This window comes from Ovis aries, chromosome 24 (genome assembly GCF_016772045.2).
Source record: "Ovis aries strain OAR_USU_Benz2616 breed Rambouillet chromosome 24, ARS-UI_Ramb_v3.0, whole genome shotgun sequence".
In the NCBI taxonomy this organism is placed as follows: Eukaryota; Metazoa; Chordata; class Mammalia; order Artiodactyla; family Bovidae; genus Ovis; species Ovis aries.
The window spans coordinates 18600890-18619305 of record NC_056077.1 but is presented as its reverse complement, the minus strand read 5'-3'; positions in this window follow the sequence as shown (position 1 = coordinate 18619305).

The following is an 18416-nucleotide window of genomic DNA, read 5'->3' as shown; positions in this document are numbered from 1 at the left end:
TCTTAGTCATATAAGATATTTTTTCTTAAGCTCTAAGTTGTTATGGTAACAATCTATTTCGCCTAAGACATATTTTCTTTAAGCCCAGCACTAAATTGCCAAAATCCGCTGGATCATGGAAAAAGCAAGAGAGTTTCACAAAAACATCTATTTCTGCTTTATTGACTATGCCAAAGCCTTTAACTGTGTGGATCACAACAAACTGTGGGAAATTATTAAAGAGATGGGAATACCAGACCACCTGACCTGCCTTTTGAGAAACCTGTATGCAGGTCAGGAAGCAACAGTTAGAACTGGACATGGAACAACAGACTGGTTCCAAATAGGAAAAGGAGTACATCAAGGCTGTATATTGTCACCCTGCTTATTTAACTTATATGCAGAGTACATCATGAGAAATGCTGGGATAGAGGAAGCCCAAGATGGAATCAAGATTGCCGGGAGAAATATCAATAACCTCAGATATGCAGATGACACCACCCTCATGGCAGAAAGTGAAGAGGAACTAAAGAGCCTCTTGATGAACGTGAAAGAGGAGAGTGAAAAAGTTGGCTTAAAGCTCAACATTCAGAAAACTAAGATCATGGCATCCGGTCCCATCACTTCATGGCAAATAGATGGGGAAACGGTGGAAACAGTGGCTGACTTTATTTTTCTGGGCTCCAAAATCAGTTCTGAATATTCATTGTAAGGACTAATGCTGAAGCTGAAACTCTAATACTTTGGCCACCTGATGAGAAGAACTGACTCATTGGAAAAGGCCTTGACTCTGGGAAAGATTGAAGACAGGTGGAGAAGGTGATGACAGAGGATGATTGGATGGCATCCACCGACTGATGGACATGAGTCTGAGCAATCTCCAGGAGTTGGTGATGGGCAGGGAAGCCTGGCATCCATGGAGTCACAAAGAGTCGGACATGACTGAATAACTGAACTGAACTGATGTATAACATAACATACCAAATAACAGTTAAACATTTCTCTTTGAGTTACTGCAAGAGCCATCTAAAGCATCCCCAAATTAGCTGGAAATCAAAAGAAATTTAATTAAAATTTGGTATGTGTGAAATTTGCCAAAAAGTTTTAACAATTGGCCAAATGAAATCATAGGTCACTATGAGAGAATACTTATCTGTTATTAAAAGCAATCTTTCAATAAAACTCTGGAAGAAAGCAAATCCAGTCTTATCTCAACCCAGTCCCAACAAAATCCCTTTACCCAAATAAATTTAACCCAATCTTAGAAAATCCTGATCATTCACAACTTTTTTTGTATTTTTAAAAATTCCTCCCACCTTCATTTATTGAAAACTTACATCTTACTGAGGTAGACATTATTAGGCAGTTCCTACAAACTCTGAGACCTTGTCCTGTTTCAATAAAAATCCTACTCCATTAACCTAAAATTATACCCTTTGTCCCAAATTTCTGTCTCTCAGAGGAATGTGTCCGTGGTGTGATAAATCAACAGCACTCAAATCCTGGAATGGGTAGTAATTAACTTTTGTTCCATATGCCTGAGGGAAAAACAACTAGTGATCTTTAATCTTTACCCCACACATCTGGTCCATTGTAAAATGGCTGGAGGGTCATGAGAAAAGGTTGTGGGATGGTGACTTAATGTCTAAGAACACTAAGAATCCAAGGACCAGAAGAAGCAGTAAAAATGTCTAGTTAAATACTGTGACCTTTAAGCTGATTGGTTACAAATGACATATGTTGAAAGTAAAAACAAATCAAAAGCATACTACTCAATATTAGTAAGGATATAAACTGCTGCAACTCCCACCTTTTGGGGCACTTCACCCCCTCTCAGTGTCTATGCTGAGAGTTTTGTACTTTTCTCTGTCTGAAATAAACCCTATTGGCTACCATGAGTGTTTGTGTATTTACGAAGTTTATTCTTCAGCTCTGTGAACAAGAACTCAGATTGCAATTTTATCACTTTTCTAAAAAGCTTTGTTTTCATTTCATATTACTTTTAGTGCCAACAGTTTTTCAACGGACATAATAAAGTCTTTTTGGCCTCCAGTAAACCTAAGTACTAGGGAAGTAACTTTACATTAGTGAATCTATAGAATCAAAGCAGCAAGCTTAAGCCACCTTCAACATCAAGTATTAGTTTAATGTTGAATATTTCCTAGATCTGGTGAACTGTAAACTTATTCTGGCTAGTATTATATTTCTGAGTATTTATATAAGCATTTGACTTCATTTCAGTCAACTGGCTAGTATTATATTTCTGAGTATTTATATAAGCATTTGAGTTCATTTCAGCCAACTGAATAGAGTTCTTTTATGAATTAATAATAATTTTGGCAGCAACATACATCTATTAATACAACACTGTGGGAACCATGTTTTACAGTTTCCTCAGAAATGTCTCCTGGAATTTAATTACACTCATTCCTTCTTTCTCGATTTCTCTTCCTTACCCTTAAGTTAGATGTTCTGGTTCACATGCCAGCATTAGTTAGATGCTGTTCTGCACGTAGAACAAACCCCCTGATCATCAAAGATTTTCCTTACAACTTGCATGTGATTGCCTCAGGACCTCCAGAAGGAAGGCTCCTTAATCCCTAAGTTCGAGTCTCTGTCTTGCTTTACTGCTCTTAGTTAAAGACTACAAGATAAATTACCAATAAAATGTGTACTTAGTGAGTTCTTGGGGAGTTGCTTCTCCGGCAGCTCTCCCTGTGCTCTCTGTCATAATCCTGTGCGTTTGTGAGAATTATTCAGTGTCAAACGGCCACAGTTGGTGCCCAAAGAGGGACCACCTGTGGTTTGCTTCGCACCCGTTCCTCAAGCCCGAGCAAGGGAAAAGGATATCTGCTCATCCAGGTAGGAACTATGGTCTTTAAGGCTAGTGATGGAAGGAAGTCTTCTAGATGGCACAGTACTTTCACTTTCTCTTTCTGTTATGGTTAATTCTCTTTTTACTCAACAGCTTTCACATAAGTATAAGCTTTCCTTTCTGCTTACTCCTGCTGGGTGTAAGGTTTCTGACTCAGACTTAACTAAACTTCTTAAGGTGATTTATACTTGTCCTTGGTATCCACAAGAAGTTTTTTTTTGAAAATGTCTGATTGGGAACAAGTAGATCATTGGTTAAGAAATGGTGTAGGTATTGTAAATGTACTGCATGTAAACACTTGGAATTTATGCTGTTTCTGCCATAGAAGAGTGAGAAACTCCTTCAGTTCAGTTCAGCTACTCAGTTGTGTCCACTCTTTGCGACCCCATGAATTGCAGCACGCCAGGCCTCCCTGTCCATCACCAACTCCTGGAGTTCGCTCAAATTCACGTCCATCGAGTCAGTGATGCCATCCAGCTATCTCATCCTCTGTCGTCCCCTTCTCCTCCTGCCCCCAATCCCTCCAAGCATCAGGGTCTTTTCCATGAGTCAACTCTTCTCATGAGGTGGCCAAAGTATTGGAGTTTCAGCTTCAGCATCAGTCCTTCCAAAGAACACCCAGGACTGACCTCCTTTAGGATGGACTGGTCGGATCTCCTTGCAGTCCAAGGGACTCTCAAGAGTCTTCTCCAACACCACATTCAAAAGCATCAATTCTTCAGCACTCAGCTTGCTTCACAGTCCAACTCTCACATCCATACACGACTGGAAAAACCATAGCCTTGACTAGATGGACCTTTGTTGGCAAAGTAATATCTCTGCTTTTCAATATACTATCTAGGTTGGTCATAACTTTCCTTCCAAGGAGTTAGCGTCTTTTAATTTCATGGCTGCAGTCACCATCTGCAGTGATTTTGGAGCCCCCCAAAATAAAGTCTAGTGATGGGACCAGATGCCATGCTGTTCGTCTTCTGAATGTTGAGCTTTAAGCCAACTTTTTCACTCTCCTCTTTCACTTTCATCAAGAGGCTTTTGAGCTCCTCTTCACTTTCTGCCACAAGGGTGGTGTCCTCTGCATATCTGAGGTGATTTTATTCCTCTGCCAGAGGCATCTCCACCATCTCCTCCTATGTCTAAACCCAACTGTACAGAATCAACAAAGACTACATTACCAGCTCATGAATTTACTCAAGGACTTGCTTGATCACTTCCTAACATTTCTCAATGTTCTCTGGTAGAAAACATGGTTAGAGAAGGTGTAGAGATGGAAGGAATTATTGATGCTTTCCCTGTCCTTTTCAGGACAGGGCAAGCTCCTCCTCATGAATCTCTTCCCTTTAATATTTTTGAGGAACTGAAACACAGTATTCATGACAATGGCATCTCTAGTTCATTTACTAAAGGGATTATAGAAAGTATAGGTGGGGGGTACCAAATAACTCCCTGGGATTGGCAGGCACTTGTAAAAATGACTTTACCTACTGCTCAATGCTCCTTATGGTTATAAAGATATAGAGATTATTGTACTAGTCTTGCTTTAAATAATCTTCAAAATGGCATCCCTGTTAATGTAGACATGCTTATGGGAGAAGGACAATACAGTGACCGTGGCTATGAAATCCCATGAGCAGAGGAGCCTGGTAGGCTACAGTCCATGGAGTCACAAAGAGTCATACGTAACTAAACAGAAGCAGCAGTGATAAAGAGGAAAAGAAACAGAAAAACAGATTCTGAGGCTATTACGTGGACCTAACTACTGTTAACCATTCTCATCTATTTCTTTCTAATAAAAGTGGAACTTTATTTGCAGGAAGGTCTGCCCTCTTCCTCGACAGCTCAGTTGGTAAAGAATCCGCCTGCATGGGAAGATCCCCTGGAAAAGGGATAGGCTACCCACTCCAGTATTCTTGGGCTTCCCTTGTGGCTCAGTGGGTAAAGAATCTGCCTGCAATGTGGGAGACCTGGGTTCAATCCGTGGGTTGGAAAGATCCTTCCTGCAGAAGGGAATGGCTTACCCACCCCAGTATTCTGGCCTAGAGAATGCTATAGACTGTATAGTCCATGGGGTCGCAAAAAGTCCGATAAGACTGAGTGACTTTCACTTTCACTTTTCAAGCTAATTGCAGTGTTAATACATTCCGATCCTCCAAATTTTCAATTTGTCAGTGAATAGCATTTTGTAGTTTTTCTACAAAGTTCATGTAAGGTTCATTTGCTCCTTGTTTTATAGTAGAAAATGATCTCTGTGGGACGGTAAGATCAGGTAAACAAAGCTAAGCTTTATGAGCAGGTTCAGAGGTTTGTGTAAAAGTTGGAGCATCCACATTAGTTTGAGCAGCCACAGTCATGTACTGTCCTTCTCCCGTAAGCATATCTACATTAACAGGGATGCCATTTTGAAGATTATTTAAAGCAAGAGTAATACAATTAGCTTATGAGAATGCAAATGAAGATTGTAAACAAGCCTTGCAGCCCATTTGTAATTTGCCAACAACTAATATAGCAGAAATGTTAAAAGCTTGTCAAAATATAGGAACAGAATCCCATAAAGCTGCTATGCTGGCCACTGCATTAATTCCTCAAAAATGTTTTAACTGTGGCAAATGTAGACATATGCAAAAAACCTGCCATTCTGGTCCAAAAAAACCTTCTCAAAAATGTCCTCATTGCAATAAGGGCTTCCATTAGGCTAGTCAATGCCATTCCAAATTCAATAATAAGGGACAGCCTCTGTCGGGAAACTACTGAAGAGGCCAACCCCGGGCCCGCAGCAAAAACAGGGGACAAATAAAAAACAGACTTGGAATATGAATGTCCCAGAATGGAATCCCAACAATTCCTTTCTGAACACCAAGATGGCTCAAAATGAAAACTAATCTCAGATTTAAATGCTGCCACAACTGGCAGTGCAGAATTGGACCTTGTTATTACTGAAAGTTGTACTTTTGATATTATCAATGAAGTTAAGTGTATTCCTACAGAAGTTTTTAGCCCTCTACCTAAAGGTATAGTTGGAATTATTTTAGGCTGCTCCAGCATAACTATGAAAGATGTCCATATTTTGCCAGGAGTAATTGATTGTAATTACACAGACAATAGGCAAATTATGGCTCTCTCACATACTTATCAGGCAGTAGAGAAAGGGGCAAAACTTGCACAATTATTATTCTTGCCTTGTTTTGTGCCCTTAACAGAGAAAGAAGTTAGGAAAGGAGGTTTTAAATCTATGAATGTGGCTTACTGGACTATGCTAATTGACTCAAACCACCTCACATTAACTCTCAAAATTTAAGACCTTTCTTTCAAGGGTTTAATAGACACAGGAGCTGATGTAACTATCATCACAAAACAGGAATGGCCCTCCCACTGGCTTTTAAGAAAGGTCCATGGACAAATGTTAGGTGTTGGGGGATTCCAAGAAGGTTATCAAAGCACCTTTCCAAAACTCTGTACAGATCCAGAAGGGCATGTTGCTATTAACCATCCTTATCTCATGAATATTCTTACAACTTTATGGGGATGAGATATATTGCAACAGTATCAACTAAAACTGCAAACAAATTTATCCTAAGGGCTACTGCTATATCAGCATTACACATTATCTGGACTGATGGCCCCTCTATCTGGATAGAGCAGTGGCCCATGACTAAAGAAAAAAATAGGCATATAGAACAATTGGTTAAAGAACAGTTAGATGCAGGACATATAGAGGCTTTCATGAGTCCATGGAATACTGCCATCTTTATTATCCTCCCAAATCAGGAAAATGGCTTTTAATTCATGATTTAAGAGCAATTAATGCTCAGATGCAACCGCTGGGCTCATTACAACCAGGTATTCTAAACCCCTTCTCTAATTCCAAAAGATCATGCTATAATAATTATAGATCTTAAGCACTGCTTTTTTTTACCATATCCTTACATCTTGAGAATAAACAGAAATTTGCATTTTCAGTTCCTAAAATAAATAATCATTGTCCTTTACAATGATATCAATGGAAATACTTGCCTTTAGGTATGGTGAATAGCCCCACAATGTGTCAAAGATTTATAGATCTAATTCTATAACCATTACAACAACAATTTCCTGATGCCTATACTTATCATTATATGGAGGACATTCTTTTAGCTCACTTTTCACCACAAAAATTAACAGAAATTCTTTCTTCATTACAGATATATTTGAATTTACAGGGATTAATTATAGCTCCAGAGAAAATCCAATGCATGTCCCCATGGAAATATTTTGGCTTTCAAATTTTACAGAAAGCAATTACTCCTTTACAATTTTCTTTCAAGGTTCCAGAACCATTAACAAGTTATTCTTTACAGCAATTCTTGGGTCACTTAAATTGGATATGACCTAGCTTAGGCATCCCAACATACTCTTTCCAGGCAAGAGTACTGGAGTGGGGTGTTATTGCCTTCTCCAATGCTTGAAAATGAGAAGTGAAAGTGAAGTTGCTCAGTCGTGTCCAACTCTTTGCGACCTCATGGACTGCAGCCTACCAGGCTCCTCCATCCATGGGATTTTCCAGGCAAGAGTACTGGAGTGGGGTGCCATTGCCTTCTCTGCTCCAACCCTACAGGAAGCCAGAGAGAGAAGAGAAGTCTGTCCCACATGTCAATTATTAATTCCTTCTCTCCCTGCAGCTGGCATTAACCCTCACAGTCTTTCTTCTAATGAGTTATGGCAAATGAATGTGACTCATTATCTTCCATTTAAACCATGTCACTTTGTACGTATAACACTGATACTTTTTCAGGCTTTTTGTGGGCTACTGCGCAATGAGAACAAGTACATCATGTGTGAGCCCGCCTTCTTGAATGTTTTGCTATTCTAGGGCATCCTCAAACCATTAAAACTGATAATGTGCCATCATATACATCTCACAAACTTCAGGATTTCTTTTGTCTATGGGATATTAAACACATCACAGGTATTCCTCACAACCCTACTGGGCAAGCCATTATTGAATGCGCAAATGGACTACTGAAATTATTTTTAAATAAACAGAAAAGGAAAGAATTAATGCCTCCTAGGGAATGATTATATGTTGCCTTATTGACTCAATCACTTGTCAGTTTCCCAAAATTCTTCACAATCAGCTGCTGCTAGACATTTTTCTCCTCCACGTTCTCCAGGATACCCTCTGATACTTTCTAAACAACCACCCTCTCCTATTTGGCAAGGATCTGTTAAGTTACTAACATGGGGAAAAGGATATGTTGCTGTTTTGTCTTCATTAGGTTCACTTTGGATCCTTGCCCGTTGTGTGAAATCTTATCATGAGTTGGTGCCAAGGACTTCAAGATCCATTACCAGTTGTTGGTCTATTGACATCCCAATGACTTCTCCTAGCATGCCTCCTCCAAAAAGACTGAGGAATAATCTTCCACCAGCTGCTGACATTCCTTGGGGTGATATTAAATGTCTTACTTCAAGAGCTGAAGTAGCTCTTGCTAATAGTGGCACACCTATTATTCCTGAAAACATGTTGCTTTCCCTTCTAGCCACTATAGCTGCTCACTCTGCCCACAAGGTATGGCTGTTTGGGGTTAGTTTTTTACTTCTGTTTTTCACTAGGTTTCCTGCTCATACATTACCTAATAATAGCTATACATACTGGGCTCATTTAATGAACCCCCCTTTAATTCTCTATTGTCACATGGGAAGATCCAGAAATTCTTATTTCTGACAATGACGCCACCATTTCTGGGGGAGAATGGCTTTCTCCTCCATCTCCTTTACCTATGCACACCATAGATTCTCCTTGGACCATCAATGCATCACATTGACCCTTGTGGCATAACTAATTCAACAAATGCACAGATATGTGTTTACACCAACACTCAATGTTATATGAATAAGATGATAAGATCCCCCCAAATAGGATCTCGAATCCATACCATTAAACATCAGACCTTTATGTTTACTGTTGGCTCCCTAGGAAACCTAACATCTGGCATGTCTCACCCTAAACCATCAATCCCATTATGTACTCAAGCCTGGGTGGATACGGGACAGTTTGACAGATTTAATTGGCACGTCTGCCTATCTTGCAATATTTCCCCACAGCTCCTCCTGACTGATAGTTATACTGTAGAAAATTGGGGTCCTCAAAGATATTAGTTCAAGATAGTAACAGAACTTGGCATGGTCAGATTTGGAATTGTTTCTTCCCTTTTACTAAAACAAAGCTGATCTTTTATGGTATCCTGGATTTGCAGGACCTGTACTTCAATTAAAATATGCACCATTACAATGTGGTTTAGTTGCTGTCATGTCCAACTCTTACAACCCCATGTACTTTAGCCTGTCAGGCTCCTCTGTCCATGGGATTTTCTAGGCAAGAACACTGGATTGGGTTGCTATTTCCTTCTCCAATACTCTCCTACTAAGATCCTCATGTGGCATCTTGCACTTCCTTTCTTCTCACAGGTTTTATGACAAGGCCTTGCAACCTTTAACAACAGTCATTTCATTTGGCACTTTACAGACTTGAATGTCCATGTTAATATCTCCACCACCAGACCATACATCTTTGCACTTGCTTATAAGTTTACCCTTTCTAATTTTTCCTTAACTCTACCATTTGGAACTATTCTCACTCCATGTTATAACTATTCCCCCTTAGTTAATCACTCATGTATTTTTATTCTGAAATGACAAGCCCAAACTTGGATACCTGTTACTTTAGATCAACCCTGGCATGGCAGTTCTCTCCTAGCTCAAATTGTCCAAACTTTTTCCAATCTAGTTCAGCATAAAAAATATTTTTTAGGTGCTTTAAAAGTTTCTGTAATAGTTGTTACTGAGAGAGTCTATTCCTAGGTAGGTTGATAAGAAGTCCGGGGTCCCCAGGAGGAGAGAGGGGTCTGGGGCTCTTGAGGAGGAGATAGGGGTCTGAGGTTCTCAAGAAGCAGAAAAGGACAAACATTTTTTTTTTCTTTAAGCCTGGAGCTGATGATTACACAACAACACAGCTCAGTTTAGGGATCCTGCTTGAGGACAGTTTCTCCTTCTTGAATAGCTTATGGCTAATTTTGTTATCTTAAAATGTAAATTATTGGCAGCACATCCAGCTTTTGTAGGCAGCGACTGCCTCTCAGGTCTCAAAGCCAGAGCTTGGTATTCTGCTCACAAAAGAGATTGTGACAGGGCTTTCTGGCAGTCTGAGAGACTTTTCCACCTCCCTTCCTGTGGCACTCCACCAAGTATCGCTTCACCTCAGTCTGTTGGGGCCTTGGTTCAGGCTGCAGGCAACCAAGGCTTTGAAGGGCCCCAGAGGCCCTGAGCATGGGACCTGCACTCTCTGCCTGAACTTCAACATCTTCCTCGCCATCCCTGTAATGTTGACTGCAGTCTAGTGAGTGCTAGGTGAGTCCTTGGGTTCCTGGCCCAGATGTCAACCCGCTCACAGGCCTGGCACAGTACGCTACACTGACTTAGTGAGGTGGCAAGGGGAGTGGAAGGAACTGCGAGGCTTTGTTGAGCTCCAAGGCCCAAGGCTGGTGTAAAAGCTCTGCTGTGGTTGCTACCTGTCCCAGCAGGACCAGTATCCACACCGTGTGGGGGGTCCGCAGCCCTCTGGGACTTGTTTTATGAAGAGCTGCCAGCAAGGCCCTGGTGCCCCCAGTCAGGCCAGGAGGAAGGGCTGGTGAGTCCCCGAGGGGAAAGGCTCATGATGGGAAAGGGCAGCTTGACTGTGGAGAGGAGATGACACCTGAGGACCCTCTGCAGAGAGAGGTGGTCTTCATCCCTGAGGCCTCCAGCCGATGCTGTGGGCCGAGGGCATGGTTCCACGAGAACTCTGGCGTGATGGTGGTTGACACTAGAGATTGAACTTCTCTGGGTGTCCCTCAATGTGGAGAAACTTTTCATCTTTAACCTAGATGTTTTATCATTGGTGCTGTATAGATGGAGAAGTCTTGAGGCTACTATAAAAATAAAACTGAAAACCAGAAGCAGGAGGCTTAAGTCCAAATCCTGAGAACATCAGAGAACTCCTGAATCCAGGGAACATTAATCGATAGGAGCTCATCAAACACCTCCATACCTACACTAAAACCAAGCACCACCCAAGGACCAACAAGTTCCAGAGAAAGACATACCATGCAAATTCTCCAGCAACACAGAAAGACACCCCTGAGCTTCAATATATAGGCAGCTCAAAGTTACTCCAAAAGAATAGACATTTCATAACTCATTACTGGACACTTCATTGCACTCCAGAGAGAAGAAATCCAGCTCCACCCACCAGAACTCTGACACAAGCTTCCCTAACCAAGAAACCTTGACAAGCCACTGATACAACCCACCCACAGTGAGGAAACTCCATAATAAAGAGAACTCCACAAATTCCCAGAATATAGAAAGGCCACCCCAAACGTAACAATATAACAAAGATGAAGAGACAGAGGAACACCCAGCAGGTAAAGGAACAGGAGAAATGCCCACCAAACCAAACAAAAGAGGAACAGATAGGGAATCTACCTGAGAAAGAATTCCAAATAATGATAGTGAAAATGATCCAAAATCTTGAAATCAAAATGGAATCACAGATAAATAGCCTGGAGAAGATGCAAGAAAGTTTTAACAAGGACCTAGAAGAAATAAAAAAGCGTCAATATATAATGAATAATGCAATAAATGAGATCAGAAACACTCTGGAGGCAACAAATAGTAGAATATCAGAGGCAGAAGATAGGATTAGTGAAATAGAGGATAGAATGGTAGGAATAAATGAATCAGAGAGGAAAAAAGAAAAACGAATTCAAAGAAATGAGGACAATCTCAGAGACCTCCAGGACAATAGGAAATGCTCCAACATTCGAATTATAGGAGTCCCAGAAGAAGAAGACAAAAGAAAGACTATGAGAAAATACTTGAGGAGATAATAGTTGAAAACTTCCCTAAAATTGGGAAGGAAATAATCACCCAAGTCCAAGAAACCCAGAGAGTTCCAAACAGGATAAACCCAAGGTGAAACACCCCAAGACACATATTAATCAAATTAACAAAGATCAAACACAAAGAACAAATATTAAAAGCAGCAAGGGAAAAACAGCAAATAACACACAAGGGGATTTCCATAAGGATAACTGCAGATCTTGCAATAGAAACTCTTCAGGCCAGGAGGGAATGGCAAGACATACTTAAAGTGATGAAAGAAAATAACCTACAGCCCAGATTACTGTACCCAGCAAGGATCTCATTCAAATATGAAGAAGTCAAAGGCTTTACAGACAAGCAAAAACTGAGAGAATTCAGCACCACCAAACCAGCTCTCCAAAAAATGCTAAAGGATATTCTCTAGACAGGAAACACCAAAAGGGCATATAAACCCGAACCCAAAACAATAAAGTAAATGGCAACAGGATCATACTTATCAATAATTATCTTAAACGTAAATGGGTTGAATTTCCCAAACAAAAGGCAAAGACTGGCTGAATGGATACAAAAATAAGACCCTTATATATTCTGCCTACAAGAGATCCACCTCAAAACAAGGGACACATACAGACTGAAAGTGAAGGGCTGGAAAAAGATATCCCACGCAAATAGAAACCAAAAGAAAGCAGGAGTAGCAATACTCATATCTGATAAAATAGACTTTAACATAAAGGCTGTGAAAAGAGACAAAGAAGGCCACTACATAATGATTAAAGGATCAATCCAAGAAGAAGATATAACAATTATAAATATATATGCACCCAACATAGGAGCACCGCAATATGTAAGACAAATGCTAACAAGTATGAAAGGGGAAATTAACAATAACACAATAATAGTGGGAGACTTTAATACCCCACTCACATCTATGGACAGATCAACTAACAGAAAATTAACAAAGAAACGCAAACTTTAAATGATACAATAGACCAGTTAGACCTAATTGATATCTATAGGACATTTCACCACAAAACAATGAATTTCACCTTTTTCTCAAGTGCTCATGGAACCTTCTCCAGGATAGATCACATCCTGAGCCATAAATCTAACCTTGATAAATCCAAAAAATTGAAATCATTCCAAGCATCTTTTCTGACCATAATGCATTAAGATTAGATCTCAATTACAGGAGAAAAACTAATAAAAATTCCAACATATGGAGGCTGAACAACACGCTTCTGAATAACCAACAAATCACAGAAGAAATCAAAAAGGAAATCAAAATATGCATAGAGACTAATGAAAATGAAAACACAACAACCCAAAACCTGTGGGACACTATAAAAGCAATGCTAAGAGGAAAGTTCATAGCAATACAGGCATACCTCAAGAAACAAGAAAAAAGTCAAATAAATAACCTAACCCTACACTTAAAGCAACTAGAAAAGGAAGAAATGGAGAACCCCAGAGTTAGTAGAAGGAAAGAAATCTTAAAAATTAGGGCAGAAATAAATGCAAAAGAAACAAAAGAGACCATAGCAAAAATCAACAAAGCCAAAAGCTGGTTCTTTGAAAGGATAAATAAAATTGACAAACCATTAGCCAGACTCATCAAGAAACAAAGGGAGAAAAGTCAAATCAATAAAATTAGAAATGAAAATGGAGGGATCACAACAGACAACACAGAAATACAAAGGATCATAAGAGACTACTATCAGCTATTATATGCCAATAAAATGGACAACTTGGAAGAAATGGACAAATTCTTAGAAAAGTACAACTTTCCAAAACTGAACCAGGAAGAAATAGAAAATCTTAACAGACCCATCACGAGCACAGAAATTGAAACTGTAATCAGAAATCTTCCAGCAAACAAAAGCCCAGGTCCAGACGGCTTCACACCTGAATTCTACCAAACAATTAGAGAAGAGCTAACACCTATCCTACTCAAACTCTTCCAGAAATTGCAGAGGAAGGTAAACTTCCAAACTCATTCTATGAGGCCACCATCACCCTAATACCAAAACCAGACAGAGATGCCACAAAAAAAGAAAACTACAGGCCAATATCACTGATGAACATAGATGCAAAAATCCTTAACAAAATTCTAGCAATTAGAATCCAACAACGCATTAAAAAGATCATACACCATGACCAAGTGGGCTTTATCCCAGGGATGCAAGGATTCTTCAATATCCGCAAATCAATCAATGTAATTCACCACATTAACAAATTGAAAAATAAAAGCCATATGATTATTGCAATAGATGCAGAGAAGGCCTTTGACAAAATTCAACATCCATTTATGATTAAAACTCTCCAGAAAGCAGGACTAGAAGGAGCATATCTCAACATAATAAAAGCTATATATGACAATCCCACAGAAAATATTATCCTCAATGGTGAAAAGTTGAAAGCATTTCTTCTAAAGTCACGAACAAGACAAGGGTGCCCACTTTCATCGCTACTATTCAACATAGTTCTGGAAGTTTTGGCCACAGCAATCAGAGCAGAAAAAGAAATAAAAGGAATCCAAATTGGAAAAGAAGAAGTAAAACTCTCACTGTTTGCAGATGACATGATCCTCTACATAGAAAACCCTAAAGACTTCACCAGAAAATTACTAGAGCTAATCAATGAATATTGTAAAGTTGCAGGATATAAAATCACACACAGAAATCCCTTGCATTCCTATACACGAATAATGAGAAAGTAGAAAAAGAAATTAAGGAAACAATTCCATTCACCATTGCAATGAAAAGAATAAAATACTTAGGAATATATCTACCTAAAGAAACTAAAGACCTATATATAGAAAATTATAAAACACTGATGAAAAAAATCAAAGAGGACACTAATAGATGGAGTAATATACCATGTTCATGGATCGGAAAAATCAATATAGTGAAAATGAGTTTGGGTAAACTCCAGGAGTTGGTGATGGACAGGGAGGCCTGGCGTGCTGCAGTTCATGGGGTTGCAAAGATTCGGACACGACTGAGCGACTGAACTGAACTGAATAACCAATTGAAAAAGTATATAACTCCCTTTTCTAAGACTTGCAAGGAGGGCATTCTCTGCACCCCTTCTGATGCCTATGTCAGATGCTTTCTCTGTTTCTTTTCATACTTTAATAAAACTCTGCTACACAAAAGGTCTTGCGTGATCAAGCCTGGTTCTTGGTCCTGAAGCTAAATCTTCTTCCGAGATCATGAATCTGACATCATTCACCATAAGCTATCATTACCACAGTAACTGCTATTGCAGCAACTGCTGCCACTGCCCTTTCTATTTTCTTAAAAACTGTCAACCAGCTATAGACTCTTACTACTAATATAGCTTCTGACTTTACTGAACAAGTAGAAATGGATCAAATGGTTTTATTTTGACTTGCAGCTTTGAAAGCTGTAGTTTTAGGCTTGGTGAGCATCAGTGTGCTCTTTGGACTCGATCACAGTTAGACTGTGACAGCATGTTTTCTCATGTGTGTGTAACACCTTATTTTGCTCGTAATTATTCTGAAGTCTGGAATAATTTGCGTCAATGATAGATCCAAAATCAGAGGCTATTATACTTAATGACTTTGTCCTACATTTACAAGACATCCTTCATCAATAGATTCAATCCTTTCAACAACACTCTTCAGATGTTACTATTTGAACCCTCTCAGATATAGCTACATGGTTCAACCTAAAAAACTGGTTTTCCTCCCTAAATCTAAAATCTTGTTGTTGTTTTTCTTTCATCTTATTCATAATATTGTTTTGTATTTTATTTCTAGTCAGAGCATTGATTACCTTGTTTTCTCAGCTCATCCACACTGAGGTGATGCTAACACTATTCCTCTGACAAGAAGATCAAAGAAGCATTCATTAAAGAAAACAAGAAGAGGGGAATTGTGGGAACCGTGTGTTCTCAGAAATGTCTCCTGGAGGTCCGGAGGTAATCACACAAGAATCGTAAAGAAAAGTCTTTGAAGATAAGGGGGTTTGTTCTGCGTGCATATTTCTCTGGCTGCATTCAGTCTTTTCAGTCATACCCCTGTTATTGAGAGTTAAATTAGCCAATTGGAACAAATCATTCACTGGAGTCTGAGGACCAGCGGATGCTTTCTAAATTTTGGGCCTGATGTCTGTGGCAGACTGGGCTACAAAATAGATAGCCAAAAGGGGCTATCCCTCAGGGGAGGAGGGCTCCAAATTTGTATGCTTCCTAAATGTTTCTACTAATCTCCCCCAGAAGACTACAGGATTTTCATTTTGTCCTTGCTGGATCTCTTTCATTTTTCACAATTAATAGTTTGCCATAAGTTTACCATAAGTAAACTTTATCATAAATTTCTTCATACCTCCTATTAAATAGTTAGTCATATGGCCCATCTATCTCTATCAATAGGATTAACTGGTAATTCCATTGTGGGTTTGCCTCAGGGATGTCTTGTTCTGCATCCAGTGTACCTTGGTAGCTCAGACAGTAAAGAATCTGCCTGCAATGCAGGAGAACTAGATTCAATCAGAAAGATAACTTGGAGAAAATAATGACAACCCACTTCAGTATTCTTGCCTAGACAATTGCATGGACAGAGGAGCCTAGTGGGCTATAGTCCATGAGGTCGCAAAGAGTTAGACTTGATTGAGTGACTAACACTTTCTTTCCACCCAGTGTAATGCATGGTCCATAGGGTGTCTCCATAGGGTTAAAATGTTCTCTGTGTCTTTTCTTGAATTATCCCTCCAAGCTACACACATGCCTTAAATTTCCATTGGGTTCCATTGCCAACATTACCTGCAAGGTCATGATAATTTGAACATATAGTACCTCACTCTATTTAAATTTCCTAACTGATTGTGGTGAAATCTGATTGCATAACATAATATTTATTTTTTCTTTTTCAATTTCTGTTGTTTGACTCTTTCCCCATCCCAGAGTATATGGTCCAGAGAGGTATTGGCCAGGATTGATGCACCCTGACCCATTTTAGACTCAACCCTAAGGTGATGTCTCTAACTTCCGTGCTATCTAAAATTTCACTATTAATTCAAAATCCACCATGCAATTCAGTCAAAATTTGTATTTACAATTTTAAATGTTATCCTTTTCAAAGTAGTCTCCCAATCAGGTGTCAGTGCCTGAAATATCGTCACAAAGAAATGGCACAGAAGATGTTCCCAGTGGTGGTGATGATGTGCAGGAGTTGGTCTAGCTCTAAGTTGGAAATAAAGAGTCAGCAATTGTAAGGGTCAGAGGGAAGGGAATAAAAGCAATCAAAAAGTACATTTTGGTTGTCACACAGATCTTCTAGGGTTAAGGAAAGAAAGAAAGGAAGGAGGGAAGGAAGGAAGAAAAGAAAGAAGGAAGGAAGGAAGGAAAGAAAGAAAGCGAACAGGAATGAACAATAATGCAAGAATGTAAGAGAAAAATCTGAGAGTCAAGCAGAAGAGTATAGAAAGTAACAGTTCTGTCCTGGACATACTGTTGGATATGCATAAGCACATGGAGTTGACCCGCTGGTCAAAAATGAGCAGACACTTGCAGAGTGTCCTCCCTAGTACATCTGGTTCATGACATCCCACAGGCCTGTTAAGGACCGAAACCTAACTCTACACCTTTTCTAACCATATCACAGTCCCTTCATGGTCGTCAGCTGAAACTGTTCACCTCAGACTGGAACTTGAACCCACTTGACAGGGACTCAAATTCAGCTAAGACCATCTTTCAACTGAGATCACACACTTGGTTTAAGGACTTAATGAAGCTCAGGTTCTTGATGTCTCGTCACTGAAAGAATTTAGACACTCCACAGACAGAATGTGGGCCATCTCAGAAGGTAAGAGTGGCCTTGAAATATGGCATGATTAACTATTATGGGCTGGGTAATTTCATAGGCTAATATGTGAGAGAATTATTCCAGTTATTTTGTGGAGAGGATGGAGATTTCCAGGAACTGGGCTACCCAGTGCCTGCTTTTTGGTCTTTGATAGCCTTGTAAGTGTCATGGTGCATATGGCTGCGTCGTTTAACTTGCTGATGTTTATGATAAGAGTATACTGAGGTTCAAAGTGTAGTGGAAGTAGACTAATTGTCATCTTTGGCTGATTTGGTTCTAGTCAGTTTATGTCATGTCCTCAGGCTCTGCCGTTCTTTTAAACTGTGCCCCCCCCCACCCCCCTGCCTTCTTCTCTCCTGTTTCAGTTATTTCTTGCCTCAAAATCTCATCTTCAAATTTATTGGCCTGTTGTGTGGCAAGCAGAGCAAGCTTGGACTTGATAATAATTCCTGCCACCATCAAGTTAGGAAGGGTACTCTGGGATCCCCAGAAGATTCCTACAGGGGCTGGTCCAGGGGAGCTTTATAAGAGGAATGACTTTAAAAGCTGAACCACATGTTCAGTTGAGCCTTCAGTAGAAGAAGAGGAAAAGTGGAGAACAAAGGGAATTTTAGTAGGAAAAGGGCAGGGGCAGACTCTGAGAGGGAGGAAGAGGCTGTTAAAGGGAAAACCCACAGGCCCCAAATGGCATCACTTGTTTTAAAGCCATGATGCCAAATCTAGATTTAATACCTGGCCTAATTATAGTTTCAACCTTTACCAGAAATGTAATCTTAACCCATGAGTTTGGAATTTTTTTTATCAGCACCAATGAGGTAATTTGATGGGCCTTCTATACCT